This window comes from Triticum aestivum, chromosome 6A (genome assembly GCF_018294505.1).
Source record: "Triticum aestivum cultivar Chinese Spring chromosome 6A, IWGSC CS RefSeq v2.1, whole genome shotgun sequence".
Taxonomy (NCBI): domain Eukaryota; kingdom Viridiplantae; phylum Streptophyta; class Magnoliopsida; order Poales; family Poaceae; genus Triticum; species Triticum aestivum.
The window spans coordinates 330,563,101-330,579,033 of NC_057809.1; positions in this window are offsets into that span (position 1 = coordinate 330,563,101).

Sequence of the window (15,933 nt, forward strand, 5' to 3'; positions counted from 1 at the left end):
ATGTAGGGGATTTAGGTGGTACTGTCTACCCGTCGTAACGAGTTAATGCTTTTGAAAGACTGTGTCTCGGTCATCCGTTTCTCAAACATCAAGCAGTGTGAGAAATAAAATGGAGGAGATCGAGTCTTGTGGGGAAAGGTGCGCAAACCTCTGCAGAGTGTACAAACTAATCATGATTAGCCGTGTCCCGAGTTATGGACCTCTTGACTATCTGGTGCTTGAATTATTATGTTGATCTCATCACTCTACTTTAATTAATTTGTTGGGTTATGGATTATTATTTTGGTATTGTGATGGGGTTACCATTCTCAATGTTTATCAACCAAATTTGTAGTTAAATAAGATATATTCCTTTGCTATAGGGAAAAACTAGCTATGTGCAAATGATAACCATAGAGCCTCCACCAACCAAGTATGCATATAGTTATAGTTGGTACATGTTCATTGCTCTATATTGTTATTTTGCCAGCATTTTCCATGTGCTAACCTACACAGGCTGCAACATATTATGTTGCAGAGTTTTCAGATGAAGAGTAAGGTGCACTAGGTCGTTGTCGTGCACTGAGATAGGCCGTTGGAGTTGATGGACTCATTTACCTGCAAAGCTTCCGCTGTTATCTTATTTAGATGGCCTTCAGCCATATTATTGTAATAAGTTCTCTTTTGAGACTTTCGATGTAATAAGTGTGTGATTGAACTCTCTTATAAATCCTCGAGTATTGTGTGTGTCAGCATTACCGATAGAGGGATGACACTTATACACAGAGATTTGACCGTTTGAGGTCGGATTGCTACAACGAGTGTACAACCTCTTTGTCATAGCCTTGTCGACCGTAGTATCATTGGTTTGGACGTGGTAGATGGTGATGTTGGTGTGACTATCGGAGGACGGGAAGAAGATCTGAGGCTTCTGGAAAGGGCGCCGATGGTACTGCTCCGCTGTGATGGACGGTTCTGTCGTTGGAGCAGCTCCGGTGAGGTGTACGGCAGCGAGGCTGAACCAGGACAAGGCAGACAACATTAATCTGAAGTGGGACTCTAATATCATCTGCAATAGATGATGTAAACTACATCACCAAAAAGAGCTAGATGTAAAACACATCAGCCGTGCCACGGCCGCTCCGACAGATGCTGTAAATACTGTTCACTCTGAACTTAATTGAAGAAACTGAACTTTACTGTCGAAACTGAATTTTACTGTCAAAACTGATTGAACTAGTAGTAGAGCATTGCAATAGATGTTTAGGGCATTCGAGCAATAGTAGCAGAGAGCAATGATCTAAATTAGCAGACGCTCGAGCAGGGAACACACTAGCAGAGAGCAAGTCGTGCAACAGCACCGCGAGCGAGTGCTAAAGCATCAACTCCTGTAGTTGTCGGAGGTTGTGCAGTAGCTGCAGCACGAACGAGAGCAAGAGCGGAGCAGCAGCGTGACCGACAGCAATAGCATAGTAGAGCGGCAGGACGACCGAAAGCAAGAGTAGTGCAGCAGCGCGACCGATAGCAAAAACAGAGCCGCAACATGAGCGAGAGCGAGAGCAGCAGCAGCAGCACAAGCGAGAGTCGGAGCAGCTGCAGCTAGTGCCAGTGTGGAAGTCGCCATCGAGGAAGCAACGACTTCGGGGGAGACGCCGTGGATGAAGTGGCCGGCGACGACACCGTCGATGGAGATCCACCATGGCTGCTCTATATCAAGCACCGGCAGCCCCGTGAGATCGAATAAAAGATAAAATGCAGTAGTGAGTGCAGAACCTCCTTGGTGGCGCCTAGTTTGCCTCGGATTCATCGGAGGAATTGGTGAGGGTGTTGTGGGTCTGGTGGGGCAGGTCAAGACGGCGCTGTGGGGATGGAGGTGGCGCGATAGATGAGGCGAACGTTGGGGCAGCTCCTTGGAGGTGGAGGACGGGGCAACTGATCCGGTGGGACGACAAGATTGACGACGGATCCTCATCCGATGCAGTGGATGATGAACGGCGAGCCGTTGTGGTGGACAACGTCATTGGGGAAGAGTCTTCGGCTGGGCGGCGGTTGGGAGGCCGACAGAGGAGCGGTCGGGTGGTCCGGAGGAGCATGTACGAATGGGGGGACAAAGGGGAAGGTAGGGGAGCCATGGCTTAGGGACGCGCTTGTCCGAAATGTAGGATAAGTTACCAGCGTAACCCCACCGGTTTTGACCACGCGACATCGACCCAACATTTCCGGCTGAGTGGTAGAAGGGGGATTTTGCGTGTCTGGGCTGCGGGGCCGATTTCGGATGAGGAGGGAGTTTTTCACGCGCGTCAAAATTTTAGGATAACAAGGCACGGTGCGAGTTTAAGAGGCGGGAGTTTGCAAGCAGATGAGACAAAAGATACTCGATCTTGAAAATTTTGGGATAACAAGGCACGGATTCCATGTTCGACAGAACAAACTTAACGTGTACAAAAACAGTTCATACAAGACACAAGCGAGTCATGTCCCCTTTTACTATATTGCTATAATTGCCATTGAAAAAACTACAAGAAAAATGTAAAAATAATCGGGAGAACAAGATTACCATGTACAGTACCAAATAGATTCGCACTTCCCTCAACAACATCAAAAAACAAATCAATTCCCACCGAAAGAAAGACTCGTGTCCCTTTTTATATGATTACAAATGCCACGATCTCAAATTTCAATTTTTGAATCCACGTTATGTTGAATTCGAATATATCGTTAGGTGACCTTGTGGTTTATAATGGATGTAGTCCTACATTTCTTTCTTCCATCATATATGCATATTTTACTCCACCCAATGAACATATATATTGTCGTCTACCACATGGACTAAATTTCAATCAATTTCCCATATTTGAATACAATCGTTGTCAAGTTATACCATCGTTTAAATATTATCTTGATAACAAAAAACATGCATCTAGCAGTAATCATATTCACTATGAACTACAGGTACCATACGATCTCCAGTTCAACTATTTGTATCCATTTTATGTTGAATTCAAATCAGAGTACATTGGTCTAGGTAGCGAGATCTTCGGGATAATCTAAACCCAGTTTTCATATGTATAATTTTTGGCTGAATTGGGACAAGTTTTGGTATAAGCTTCTTGCAAAACCAGATATTCTCTCAACAAGCCCCGTGGTTCCGAGAGGGAAAGTGTCACCTTTGTGTGCGAAAAGATATACGCTGCCTCCGCCTGATTTTCTTTGCAGAGGCAACATAGAACTATATGAGTGCCCTGTTAAATTTTGGGATTATTCTGGGTTCGTTTGGCCTTCTTTATACATTAATTTAGTTTCTGGACATTTAATGTGCATAATTCAAATTCGAACTGCAAGCACATGCTCCTGTCGGATTACGGGTCCCGGCTAACCCTTGGGAGGTTCGAACTCTATGGTGCGCACGAAGAACACTCTCTCTCCGACTCGCACGCTCAACGATCCCACGGCCTAGCTCGACGAACCCAAAGAACAAAAGACACGGGGGTTTATACTGGTTCAGACCACCTTGCGGTGTAATACCCTACTCCAATTTGTGGGTGGATTGCCTCGAGGAGCTGAGGATGAACTAGTACAGTGGATGAGTAGCCTCAAGAGGTGAGGTGTTCTTGAGCTCGATGAGCTGGTAGTTGGGAGGTTGATCGGAATGATCTGTCCCTCTTCTGGATGGGTCCATTCTCTACTACGGTGGTGGCTAAGTCCTATTGATAGTGGCCTTGGTCCTCTTCCCAAATGTTTAGGCGGGAAGGGATCCCACAATGGCCAAGTTTGAAGGGGGACAACTAGTAGAAGCTATCCTGACAAAAGTAGTCTTCACCTGCCAAAGGCTTTGGTGGTGGCGCTGTTGTGGGCTCCGCAATGACCTCCGTCCTGTCGTCCTACTGGTCTAGGTCTTGTTGCACCGATATGGAAAGCTTTGCCTGATGCCTCGCGACTCCTCGCCTGCGCTTGCCTCCTTAGCACCAAATAGGAAATTGGTACACTGCGCCCGCTGGAGCCTGCCTGGCCTTGGTCGTTATGGCTCACGTCACGTGAACCTCGCGAGGTGCCCCTTGCATAGATATCTCCCCTCCTCAAGAGCCAGCCTATTGTGGCTGCCCCAAGGGAGGTCTTTGTGTCGTATGTCTCGCGAGGCTTGGCCCCTTAAGACGGTCTTGAGTTGTCGCTGCTGGAGCCACGCGAGACAGTAGCCCTGTCGGTGTCCTGGGGACAGGGGAACTGGGCCGTTGCTGGAGCCACGCTCTGGGCCGCGGGCAGGCAAGTCTGGGTACCCCTGTTCCCAGGACACCGACAGTAGCCCCCGGGCCCAAGGCACGCTCGAGCTTGGCTTCGAGGCGAAGCGAAAGGGCAAGTGCGGAGCACCGCGGGCCCCAACCGCCTGCAGCCTTGGTCGACGCATGGCAATTGATGGGGCGTGGGCACCTCCGCTTCCCCACACTGCCTTGGCAACCGTTCTCGCCCGAGAAAAGGCTGGCGCATGCTACAAAGCCTTCATTGCCTTCCTTCGTCTTGCTCCAGATCCCCTTTCTTGTTCTCCACCCCAAGAGACTCCAGATCGGCACAGACTCCTCTCCGAGCCTGCAGCCGATGGCGTCCGACAAGGCGAAAGCCGTGCGCTCGCCTTCCTGGTTTGAGCCCGCCCTGAGCGTGCCCAACGTCTTGGAGAAGAACTTCGCCACCGCGCTCCTGATGGCGGCGGGCGACAACAACGAGGGGGGATAGACCGCGCTTCGGGCCGGCTCCGCCAAGCCAGAGGCCTCAGGTAGTACCTTCTACCCCTTATTCATGCATAGCGTCTTCGCGGGGCTATTCCCCCCTTTTTCTAAATTCATCTATGCCGTCCTCCGCCGTTACAAGCTCCTTGCCCTCCATCTTCATCCCAACTCTGTCCTCCTCCTGTCGATCTTCGCCTTCTACTGCGAAGCACTCATGGGGGTGTTGCTGTCCGTGGCGCTGCTTCACCATTTCTTCTACCTCCGGAACAAGGATGGCCCATGCTCGTGGTGCACCAACTTCGTTGCGGCAAACGGAAGCATTGCAATCTCGAGAGCCGGGAAGAAGGCAAAGGGCTTTCAGAACAAGTGGGTCCTCATGGATGCCAAGAGCCCCTACCCTCGGTTGGTCCTGCCGACGGGGATGCCAGTGCCTCACGAGGGGTGGAATAGCGCGAAGCTCACCGACCCGCTGGCGGAGCAGATGTTGGGAAGGATGGCGGCCGACCTGAAGCCTGACGATCTGAAGGCGGAGAAGCTGACGGCAGCCATGATCGTCAAGGAGTTCCGGTCGTAGCGCCAGACCCCGCTCCAGGCGCACTCGCGCCCCTGTGGAAGCTCTCGGACGAGGGAGGCGACCTCCGCCTGCGCCTGGATGCCTTGTCCGATGAGGAGCTGGACAAGGTCCTCCGCCACCTGGTTGCGGATGATCACGGGTATCCACTTGATACCAATCTTCCGTTGTACCGTCGCCTGGATGGGGCGAAGATTGCCGCCACCATGCCCGTCTTCAACGAACACAGGCTCGAGTCGCCGACACCTACCAGGGCCCCGGTGGTGGTGTCCTCCGGCCAGTCCGGCGAGCAGGAGAGGCCTAACTCGGAGGCGACACAGGAGGGGGTGTGGGGAGACTTCTCCTCCTTGCATGGAAGATCTCCTCCGCACCTTCCCTAACGGCCACGAGGTCGGCGAGCATTCAGTGAGGGAGTCACCGAATCCCGCCGGGGTCACGACGAGGTCCAGGGGCACCCCTCCAAAGAAGCCGCGGGCCGGTGTCCTGAAGAAGAGCTGATCGGCATTGATCTCCCGAGGTGACGCTTCTGCTCCATCGCCAGCCAGCAATGCTACGAGTCCGACCGCCGTGCCCGTGGGTGCCCTTGGGCCTCGCGTGCTGGTGCCCTAGCCCGCGAAGCCTTCGGGCTTGGTGCTCCAGAAGAGGGCGAGGGAGTACGCCACCGTAGACTAGTAAGTGCTCTGTCCTTATCCTTCGTTCTTGTCCTTGCCGTAGTTTCTTGATGTCCCCCCTTGATCTGCTAGGCCAACGTCAGTGGTGAAGAAGAAGAAGGGGGCAACCCCTGAGGCCCAGCAGCCAGCTGCTGCCGCGCCACCTCCGGCATGGAGGGATGGCGATGGCTCCCAAGCAGTAGTGTTCCGGTCATACTCGCGAGATCCAGAAGCCTGTCCTCAGGAGAAGGCAATCTTCATAGCCAAGCTGGCTCCTGAGGCCTCCACCCCCAGCTCACCTGCTGAGGTCGCGAAGGCTTAGGAGTCCCCGGCTCCTTCTGCTGCCACAAATCTGTAGACCCTACTGCCGATGTCATCTCTTCCCCCTTCCGTCGCACCACTGGGCCATGATCCCCCTGCTTTGCCTGACGCCCTGGAGGATGCCCTTCTCGCACTAACCTAGCTTCGAAATGACCTTCAAGGTGCTAATAGTCGGCTGGCGTCGGGGCGACTGGAGCTGCTTGCGGGGTGGCTGCAATCTGATGCGCTCGTGAGGGCGGCATGGGGTCAGGTTTTGGTAGCTTCTGAGGAGGGTAAGCAGGCCGCCGACCTAGCCGCAGCCGCTCGCGAGGTGGCGTTGAAGGATGCCGAGGCCGCCAAGGAGCGCTGCCGGGTGGCTGAGGCTGAGCTGGAGACCCTGCGCAATGAACGCGCTGCCGAGGATCGCCAGCACGAGGCACGAGAGGAGAATCTAAAGGCTCGAGAAGACGCGGTCGCAGTCCGTGACACCGAGCTCGAGCAGCTGGCACGGGCGCAGGTCGCGGAGCGTGACCGCCTGGAGAAGCTGAAGAAGGAGGTGGAAGGGGAGAAGGCCCTGCTGGAGGCCAAGGCCAACATCCTCGCCAACGACCGTGCCGCCTTTGATTCTCTTGAGAAGAGATCTCGTGAGGCATTGCGGGAACTCTACGGGAGGGGGTTGCATAAGCCGTTGGTGACCGCAGAGGAGGGCCCTGTCGAGCTGCTCCCTCAGCTTGTCGAGGCGCTCGAGGGCATCGCCAATGGGGTGGGCACCATGGTGGAAGGGGAAGCCCGCGCGCTCTCCTCCTCAGCTATGAATCGCGTCTTCAGCCACCTCCACTTTCGGGACCGGAGCACCGACCTTGGAACTCTGCTTGAACCTCTGGACGAGAATCGGTGTGCAGCTGCTGCCGACATCGTGAGGTACCTGGTGTGGATGCCCTGCTAGAGAAGTTCCTCGCCATCGACCCCGTTCCTCTAGCTGATGGTTCCGCCGATCCCATGGCCACGGGTGACGGCATGGGCGACGGCGATGCTGTCGACGACGGGGCACTCCTTGACGGCAGCGCCCAGGGCTGAAGAGGAGGCTTGCTGGCGGTGGTCCTTTCCACTTTTACTTTCCTGCGATATGCACCGTGCCTCATGGAGGCATTAAAACTTCTGTTAGGTGTTTGAGAAACAACATGTCTTGTAATAATTTGTTAGGATTCCACGATTTCCTTTCCATTTGCCTGATGTTCTACGTCGGCAGGGCCCGGCCCCGTGCATACCTCGGCCACCGTTGGGTCGTCCCGATCACCAGGACGAGACCAAGAGGTGAGGGGCTATGTGACCAATTAGGCTCCTGAGTCGTGATGCTCAGGAGTCCACCTTGATGCACAAACGGCCTACGGGAAGGAGATGCGGAAGTAGGCCTTAGTGTTCTGTGTTGGCAAGGCCCGACCCCGCGCGTACCTCAGCCGCCGTTGGGTCGTCCCGATGACCAGGAAGAGACCAAGGGGTGAGGGGCAACATGACCAGTTCGGCTCTTGAGTCACGATGCTATGGAGTCCCCCTTGACACGCAAACAGACCTCCATACCTTTCCTCGCGGAGGTCCCGCTCGAGAGGGACGCGCGACGACCAGGTCTGAGGGACCTGGCAGGGTGGCGTGTGCTAGGCGTGACCTGAGCGTAGCCTCCCGTGCCCAGCCCCCACTACAAAAAAAAGACACATCCGTGACATTTTGGGCCGAACGAATTTTTTTTCTGTCATACTTATGACACTTCTATGTCGATAATTCTGACAAAACCCGGTATCATCATAGATGTGGTGGGGTCCTACTTCTATGACAAAAAATCATGACAGAAAATGGGCTTTTTTTCCTGGGCAGGCCGAAGACGCAGCTGCATGACATTCTTTGGGCCGTCCATGACGGAAAAAACCATGGTAGAAGCGAGGGCGTGGAAAATATCGGCGAGTCCCCGGTTACGGTGGGTGATCGGGGGCCGAGTGATGCGTGTTTCTCTCGTACGTACGCGCGTGTGTGCGAGGCGTTGGGCTCTAACTGAACCCGAGCCAAAAGGAGTTTTACACAGATTGGATTACTTTCGATCAGGATTCTTTTGGCAAGGAGATAGCGAGAGAAAGAAATATAAACTGGCTAAATGGAGTGTGGTTTGCCGTCCCAAAGACCAAGGCGGATTGGGCATTCATGACCTTGAGGTTAAGAATAGAGCCCTCCTCGGCAAATGGTTGTTTAAGTTATTGAGGGAAGATGGTGTATGGCAAACTCTCCTAAAGAGAAAATATGTGGGTTCAAAGGCGATATCCCAGGTGTACTGGAAGCCTGGGGACTCTCACTTTTGGGCTGGCTTAATGGCGACGAAGAAATATTTCTTCCACTATGGCTCTTTCTCGATTAAGGATGGCTCGGAAATTAGATTCTGGGAGGATAAGTGGCTAGGCAATGCTTCACTCCGGGAACAATACCAAGCTCTGTATAATATTGTGCGGCACAAGGGTGATACTATTGCCGCGGTTATGGAATCATTTCCGCCAAACGTGTCGTTCAGAAGAGATTTAATTGGACCTAGACTCCAATCGTGGAACACCCTGCTCCAATGGTTATCCACGTTGCAATTGTCACAAGGGTCCGATGAATTTCGCTAGAACCTACAAGGGAATGGTCAATTCTCAGTGGAGTCCATGTACAGAGCCTTGCTCCAATCTGATGTGCCAGTTGATAATAATAAGAAGATCTGGAAGATGAAAATACATCTTAAGAATAAAATCTTTGCATGCTATCTTCGTTACGGAGTCATTCTTACTAAAGATAACCTTGTTAAGAGGAATTGGCATGGAATTACACAATGTGTCTTTTGTCAGCATGATGAGACAATAAAACATTTGTTCTTTCAATGTAAATTGGCTCGTTCTATATGGTCAGTCATCCAAATAGCTTCAGGCTTGTACCCTCCTTGTAGTGTTGCTAATATATTTGGCTACTGGTTACATGGGATCAAACACAAGTTTAGAACTCTTCTTAGGGTGGGAGCGCTCGCCGTTATTTGGTCGCTTTGGCTATGTAGAAATGATAAGGTTTTTAACGAGAAAAGTACATCTCTTATGCAAGTTATCTACAGATGTACCGGGACGCTTCATTTATGGTCGTCTCTACAGCGTATGGAGAATCGCGGCCTCTTTATGGAGGTCTGTACATGATTGAAGGCTACGGCGAGGGATACTTTTACCCAACATGGGTGGCAGCATGATCTCAGGATTGGCCCTCCTACGTCTTAGGCGTTATACAAACACTAGATGTTTCTTAGTATTTTGCCTTCTTTTTTTTGTTCTGTGTGGACTTCTTTTGGCTGTGTTCATCTTGGTATGCAGAGGCCGGGTGTAATGCTTAAACCTTTTAAGTAATAAAGCACCCTTTATCGAAAACTGAACCCGAGCGAGGCGTTGGGCTCTAACTGAACCCGAGCGATTGCACTGCACGCTACGTGTTACTGAACCCGAGCGATCGATCGATGGCTGTTAACTGAAGCCGATCGAGCGATTCCTTTGCTACTGCTGTTAACTGAAGCCGATCGATGCTGCCGCTGGATGAACAGTGAGCGTTGCCGGGGGGTGGATGAACAGTCCCCGGTGGGGGTGGATGAATAGGACCCCATGGTGTTGCCTCTGGATGAACAGTACCCTGATCGATCGAGCCAGTTGGGGCTGGATGAACAGGACCCCGTGGAGGGCTGGATGATCAGGACCACCCTGTGGAGGCCAGGATGAATAGTAGACGATGGAGGGCATGATGAACAGTAGCTCGTGCAGGGGTGGTTGAACAGGAGCCCATGGAGAGGGTTGGTTGAACAGTAGTCGATGGTGTAGCACGCGGTGGAGGCTGGGTGAACAGGAGCCCGTGGATGAACAGTCGCAGGTGGAGGCCGGAGGAGGTCGACGGTGGATGAACAGTAGCTCATGGAGGCTGCAGGGGGTCGACGGTGGAGATGAACAGTATCCCGTGGAGTCCCGTTTTACGGTACACCACACCCGTCCCGATGAACAGGACCCCCGTTTCGGCCGTAGCGCTCCAACACAAGTCCGTTTCCTCCGTTTTGCGGTATGCCACACCCCTCCCGATCAATAGGACCCCCGTTTCGACCATAGGAGGTCCGTTTCCTCCGTTTTGCGGTATGCCAGACCCCTCCCGATGAACAGGATCCCATTTCGAATGTGGCCGGTCGAACACAAGGCCGTTTCCTCCGTTCTGCGGTACGGCAAGCCTCATTTCCATCGGCTATTCCGTCCAAGCCCTCCCAATGAACACGACAACGCATTCCATTCCGACCTAGCCGGTTGGCTCCCCATGAACACGACGACGACGCTATTTCTCCGTTCCGACCCAGCCATGTACACGAGTCCTGGCCGTGCATATGCGTGAGTAGGCGTTCGACACCCTGCCCGTATGTACGTACGTGGCCGTATTTTCTTTCTTGCACACTGGCCGATGTACGTACGTGTACATGCTACGTGCGCGCATCTACTATGACACGTGCACGCCTCTGCATCGACCAGTATGTATGTACACATTCGCGACCAGAATGACAATGCTACATATGCTTCGACCAGGTGGGTCCCGACTGTCAGGCACTTCCTTGCATGCGAAGATGTAGCTGGTGGTTCCCAGATGTCAGGTGGAGGAATCATTGTTTTGCGCGTAATAAGGAGGCATTTCCTTGCGTGCGGTCGTGGACCCAGCTGTCAGCCTCTCCATGTACAGTCCACTTCAGATGCATGTCGGTCGTTGACCACGTTGACCAGGCCACGCCGAGAGCACCAGGGCGGTGGACGACGGCGAGTCCTAGGAAGGGAACGACACGGAGGCAGGGAAGACTCGACAGTTGTTTCCCACGCGGAGGGGAGTACGATTTTACGAGGTTTTACTGGTTCGATTGCCGTCGCCGGAGAATAACAGCAGGTGTGGGTGAGTAGAGGGATGGCTAGGCCAGCGATGGGAGTACGGTGGGGCAGTGAGGCCTGCGCGGCAACATAGCCGGCTACGGGAGGAGGGAGCAGGCAGTCCCGCCGGCGCTTGTTTGAGTGGCTGGAGCAGGAAAAGCAGAGATTGAAGAAGCACGACAGCCATTGGATGGACATCCAACAGTCACTGCTCTCGTGTGCATTATTTCTAATAATGTACAGCGCATTTGCTAATTCTTAAGAATTTTTTGGAGCCCATCTTCTTTTTGTTAGCATTACACCCCATATTGTGGCCACGGTTAAAAGTACACGATTTTTTTGCATATTTTGGTGCGGTCAACTATTTTTAATCCCGAAATATCGATTCACATTCAAACTATTTTGAAAACTAATTTACGTAAATATAAAATCCAAATAATTGTTCACGCATAAAAATCAATGGAATTTAAAATCTTGTAATGAAAAAAAATTGAAACTAATTCCCGGTTTGATGTGTTTTAAAAATGTACAGCCCATTTCTAGGCAAACCGAATGAAACTCTCCTCGTCTTGAAAGATTTGCAGCCCATCAGGGCTGATAAAGAAAGTAGGCCTCGTTTGGGTATTTCTTTAAAAAATAGAACTGGGCTGACCATTTTTAGCAAGAAAAAAACACAACTGGGCTCATGATGTGGTAAACATAAATAAAACCTTGGCTAGACGGGCCACAGCCCCCGCACAACCCCGTTGTTACCCTGATCCGTCGCTAAAACTAATATAAATAACAACTGCTTGTTCCTAAAAAAACTACACGACCTGCTGGGTCCCTGATGTTAGCCGCTCGTAGTGTAATTCTCTCGTTTATTGACTACGTTGACAATGGCGTGAGCCCGAGATGTCCAACCATTAGGAGGAATCATATTTTTGGGCTTGTAATATAGAGGCACTTGCTTGCGTACTGCCATGACACTGGTGGGTCCCTACTGTCATCCTCTCCACGTACAGTCATCTCCTTGTTCCTCTCGGTTGTTGACGATGTTGACAGCGCAAGAGGGCGGCGCAGCGCGCACGGCGAGCGAACCAAGGCCGCAAGGTGGAGGACGACGGCTAGGCCTCGGACGGAATGAACAGGAGCCGTGGAAGATGCGCCGGTCCAGTCGCAGGCGGAAGGGAGTACGAGGGTTGACTAGTTCAGGTGCGGGTGCGTGTTGGGGCTGACATCGCTAGAGAATAACAGGACGTGTGGGGGAATAGAGGGACGAACATGCCAACATTGGAGGGTACATACGGTAGGGTGGCGGAGGCACAGCCAGCCATGGGAGGTGGGAGTAGGCGGAGCCGACGGGGTGGTTTGGTTTGGGTGGCTGGAGGAAGAAGAAGACAAGAGATAGAAGATACACGACAGATGTTGGATGTCAATCCAACGGCTGGTAGGCAGAATCGTTTGTTGACTAGCTAGTAAGTCGACACCACCTTGGATAGGCTATTTCCTCGTGGGTCCCAAATGTCAGAATCCAAATATGTCATGGTCATGCAACCCTTCCTACGAAAATTTATAGCCCATTTGATGTGCTAGTTGGAAATAAGTATGTGGGTGCTGGTGGGGCTAATCACTTGGCTTCTGTAATGCATAGTGAGCTCAAGAAGCCGGCGAGAGTGATGTTATTTCCCTTTGTTGGGATTTGTTAGTTGTTACAATATTTCACTCTAAATTAAATGACTGGCAAGCCATTTGCCTTGCTTCAAAGAAAATATGTCAATCACAGTCGTCTTGAAAAGGGCAAGAACATCTAACTCCAGCTTACAAACTGTACAAAAGCACGAGGGTTAATTGTTCATCAGGTTTACAAAAAAACCAGGTTGAAAAGGGCAACAACATCTAACTCTAGCACTATTTTTGGCGGTCACAGTCAAATGGATCGGTCAGGTCCATAGAATAAACATCCTGGGTCGTAAAATTTACTGGATTATGACCAGAATATGTTGTAAATAGAAGCCCGCCATGTTCAGAAGCTCATTTGCCCACCTGAAACTCCTTTTTTTGCTCTTCCACATACCCATCCATCAAAACCATGCTGCTGATAAACTTAAGCCTGATGGACAACAGTATCCTCGCATTCAGCAGGAAGAATGTGACAAATCTAGTGTTTGCACGGTTGGCTACATATCGTTCTAGCATTATTGTCTTCAATCGAACCTCATGAGAAGTGAGAAAATTCTGATGCTTACGAATCCACCGATTTGTTATAACTTTCATACCCTATCCTGTTGCCTAAATAGACATGAAGATTGAAAACAGTTAAGGTCTAAAAAAAGGAGTGTCGAAAGAGCAACAATTGAACGGTTAGTTCTAGTACACTATATGCGGGCTTCTAATGTGCGTGAAATTATCACCTTTATATACATCTTCTCCAGACATGGAAAGCATTGTAGCAAGCCAATAATCTTGTTTAGATCAAAACTATTCATTTGGATATATAAGATCTTGACAAAATCCAGCACCATTGATAGGCCATCCATGGAGAAACTCTTCATTGAGCATAGAATATAATATTAGTACAAAATGTGTACTCCAAGATGACATATAACTTATGCGCAGAAATTTAAAATGCAGCTTATGGTTACAAGTGTAGATGATAATGTAAATTACCTGAAGAACTGTGGAGCCAAACACCATATTGAAATGAGCACAAAGATCATGTATTACACCCAAGGTCTCCAGTTTAGGCGCAGAGAGGACGGTTATTTGCAACGGTGAATAACTAGAATCAATGATCAACCTTTGAAGTGAAGGGGCATCTTGGATGATGAGCTGCCTTCCGTCAAAACAAATTCCAATTCTTACAAGGTTATGCGACTTTATTTGGAGACAATCGATTCTAACTGTGAAAACAAGCACCAAGCACTCCAGGGCAGGGCAACTGGAGTGGATGATGCTATGCAATGAGGCCTCCGATATACGAACCCGCACAAGTGAAAGTTTCTTCAGAAATGGGAGTCAAAGGTTTAGTACCAGATTCTCTGGTAGGTTGCACAGCACAAAGGTGGGTGTGGAGAGAGGAGGAAAACCGCGAGGTGGACATCGGTGCTAAGGGCACAAGTAGATGGCGTTCGGTATCTGGTAGGTGATTTCCAGGGGTATAGTAGAACTCAAGCAGCTGTAGTTCTATGAATTCAGGGGATTTCAGCCAGGCGTCCACCGTGCAGGGCATGGTATGCTTTCTTAGGTAGCATGACGGGATGCAGAGGCTTTGAACGGAGCCCTGATGGGAGGAGATGATGGCACTGGGGATTTCTAAATCATTGAAGAGAGATAGCAGACGAAAGTCGAGATTAAGGGGCATAGCGTGCCATAGAGGGCGCCACCGAATTGAGAGGACTTGGGTGCGGCAGTAATCCTTGGTGGAGATAAGCAAGATGATCTCACCAAGGACGGCGTCTGGGAGATCGCTGATGCGGTCCACCCAAGATTCTACGGGTTCCGAGGATCCGGTGGGGGCGGGGTTGCCGCTTCTCCCTCCACTGCTGGGTGCGGGATCTACAATAGGCGTCGCCGCTGGCGGGAGCCTCATCTTCTTGGCGCTGGGGTCAGCCGACTCCATTTTCCTCGAGGGCGTCGCGTCGCGCTCACGGATTTGAGCAGAGTAACAAATGACGAGCCGAGTTGTAGTGTGAGTGAAGAAGAAGGGGAGCTGGGGTTTTTCTGCAGTAGTGAGGAAGAAGGGGAGCAGTGGTTTTCTGTAGGAGTGAGTTGAGGAATTTGGGGGTACGAGTGGAGCGAGTTGACGTGAGGTGGGTGGGAGTGAGGAGGAACAAGAACACCCAGGTTTTTTTGGGGGAGGCGGTGTGCTGGGTGTGGGTAGCACCTCTCATTCAGTAAATATATGGACTTTTGAATTTATTTTAATATTTACTAGGGTGGATGGGCTGTTTTGTCTTGGGCCCAGAGAAACAATTACTACTAGTACAGTGGAGACACTCTACAACTACCCAGAAAAACAATTACTACTAGTACAGTGGATACAATACCGCTTCTAGCTCCTCCTAGGTCATCGAAACGTCTCCCTCTACTGAATGCCATTATACTTTTGTTCACCGACATGCGGGCCATGCAGCATGTGGGCCCAAATGCCATCCACCAAATTAGAAGGCAATATGCAGGCGGAGAGTAACCCCGGTCGTAGCGCGGCAATAATGAGCCGTCGTATCACAAAACCCCACCTCCCGGCAGTCTAAGTTTGACGGATGAAGCAACCATCATTTCACTCTTCGCTGAATCCCCTTATCCCTCACCGTCTTCAAGAATGGCAACACTCGCATCTACCACTGTTCTTCTCTCCCAATGAAGGGAAGGTAAGTGGATCTATGATGTTGGTATATTTTCGTTGAGAAAAAAAAGAACTTTTGCAAAGCAGTAACCGATCCTCACTCTCTTTTTTGTTTCATTGTCATTGCGATTGTGTTTTCCTTTTAGTGGTCTCCTAGTATTCGTCAGTTTCATGATGGACCAAGGAGAACCAGGCAAAGATCTGCCAATATTGGAGCAGATGCAGGAGGCTGATCCCCATGAGACAAAGAGCTCCAAGAAGATGGAGGCAGCCACCGAGCCGACCCCAGAAACGCCCACGACCACTACTGAGATGGTCAACGCCCCGTTTGAGGTTACAGCCCCAGTGGCACTACAGGAGCAGTTTTCCCCCTTCGAGGATGTGTCCCCCCGCTGAGCTGCCCAAGGTGATTTTCTTCTTTGCCGATCTCGATTGTGGTTTTTCATCTAAG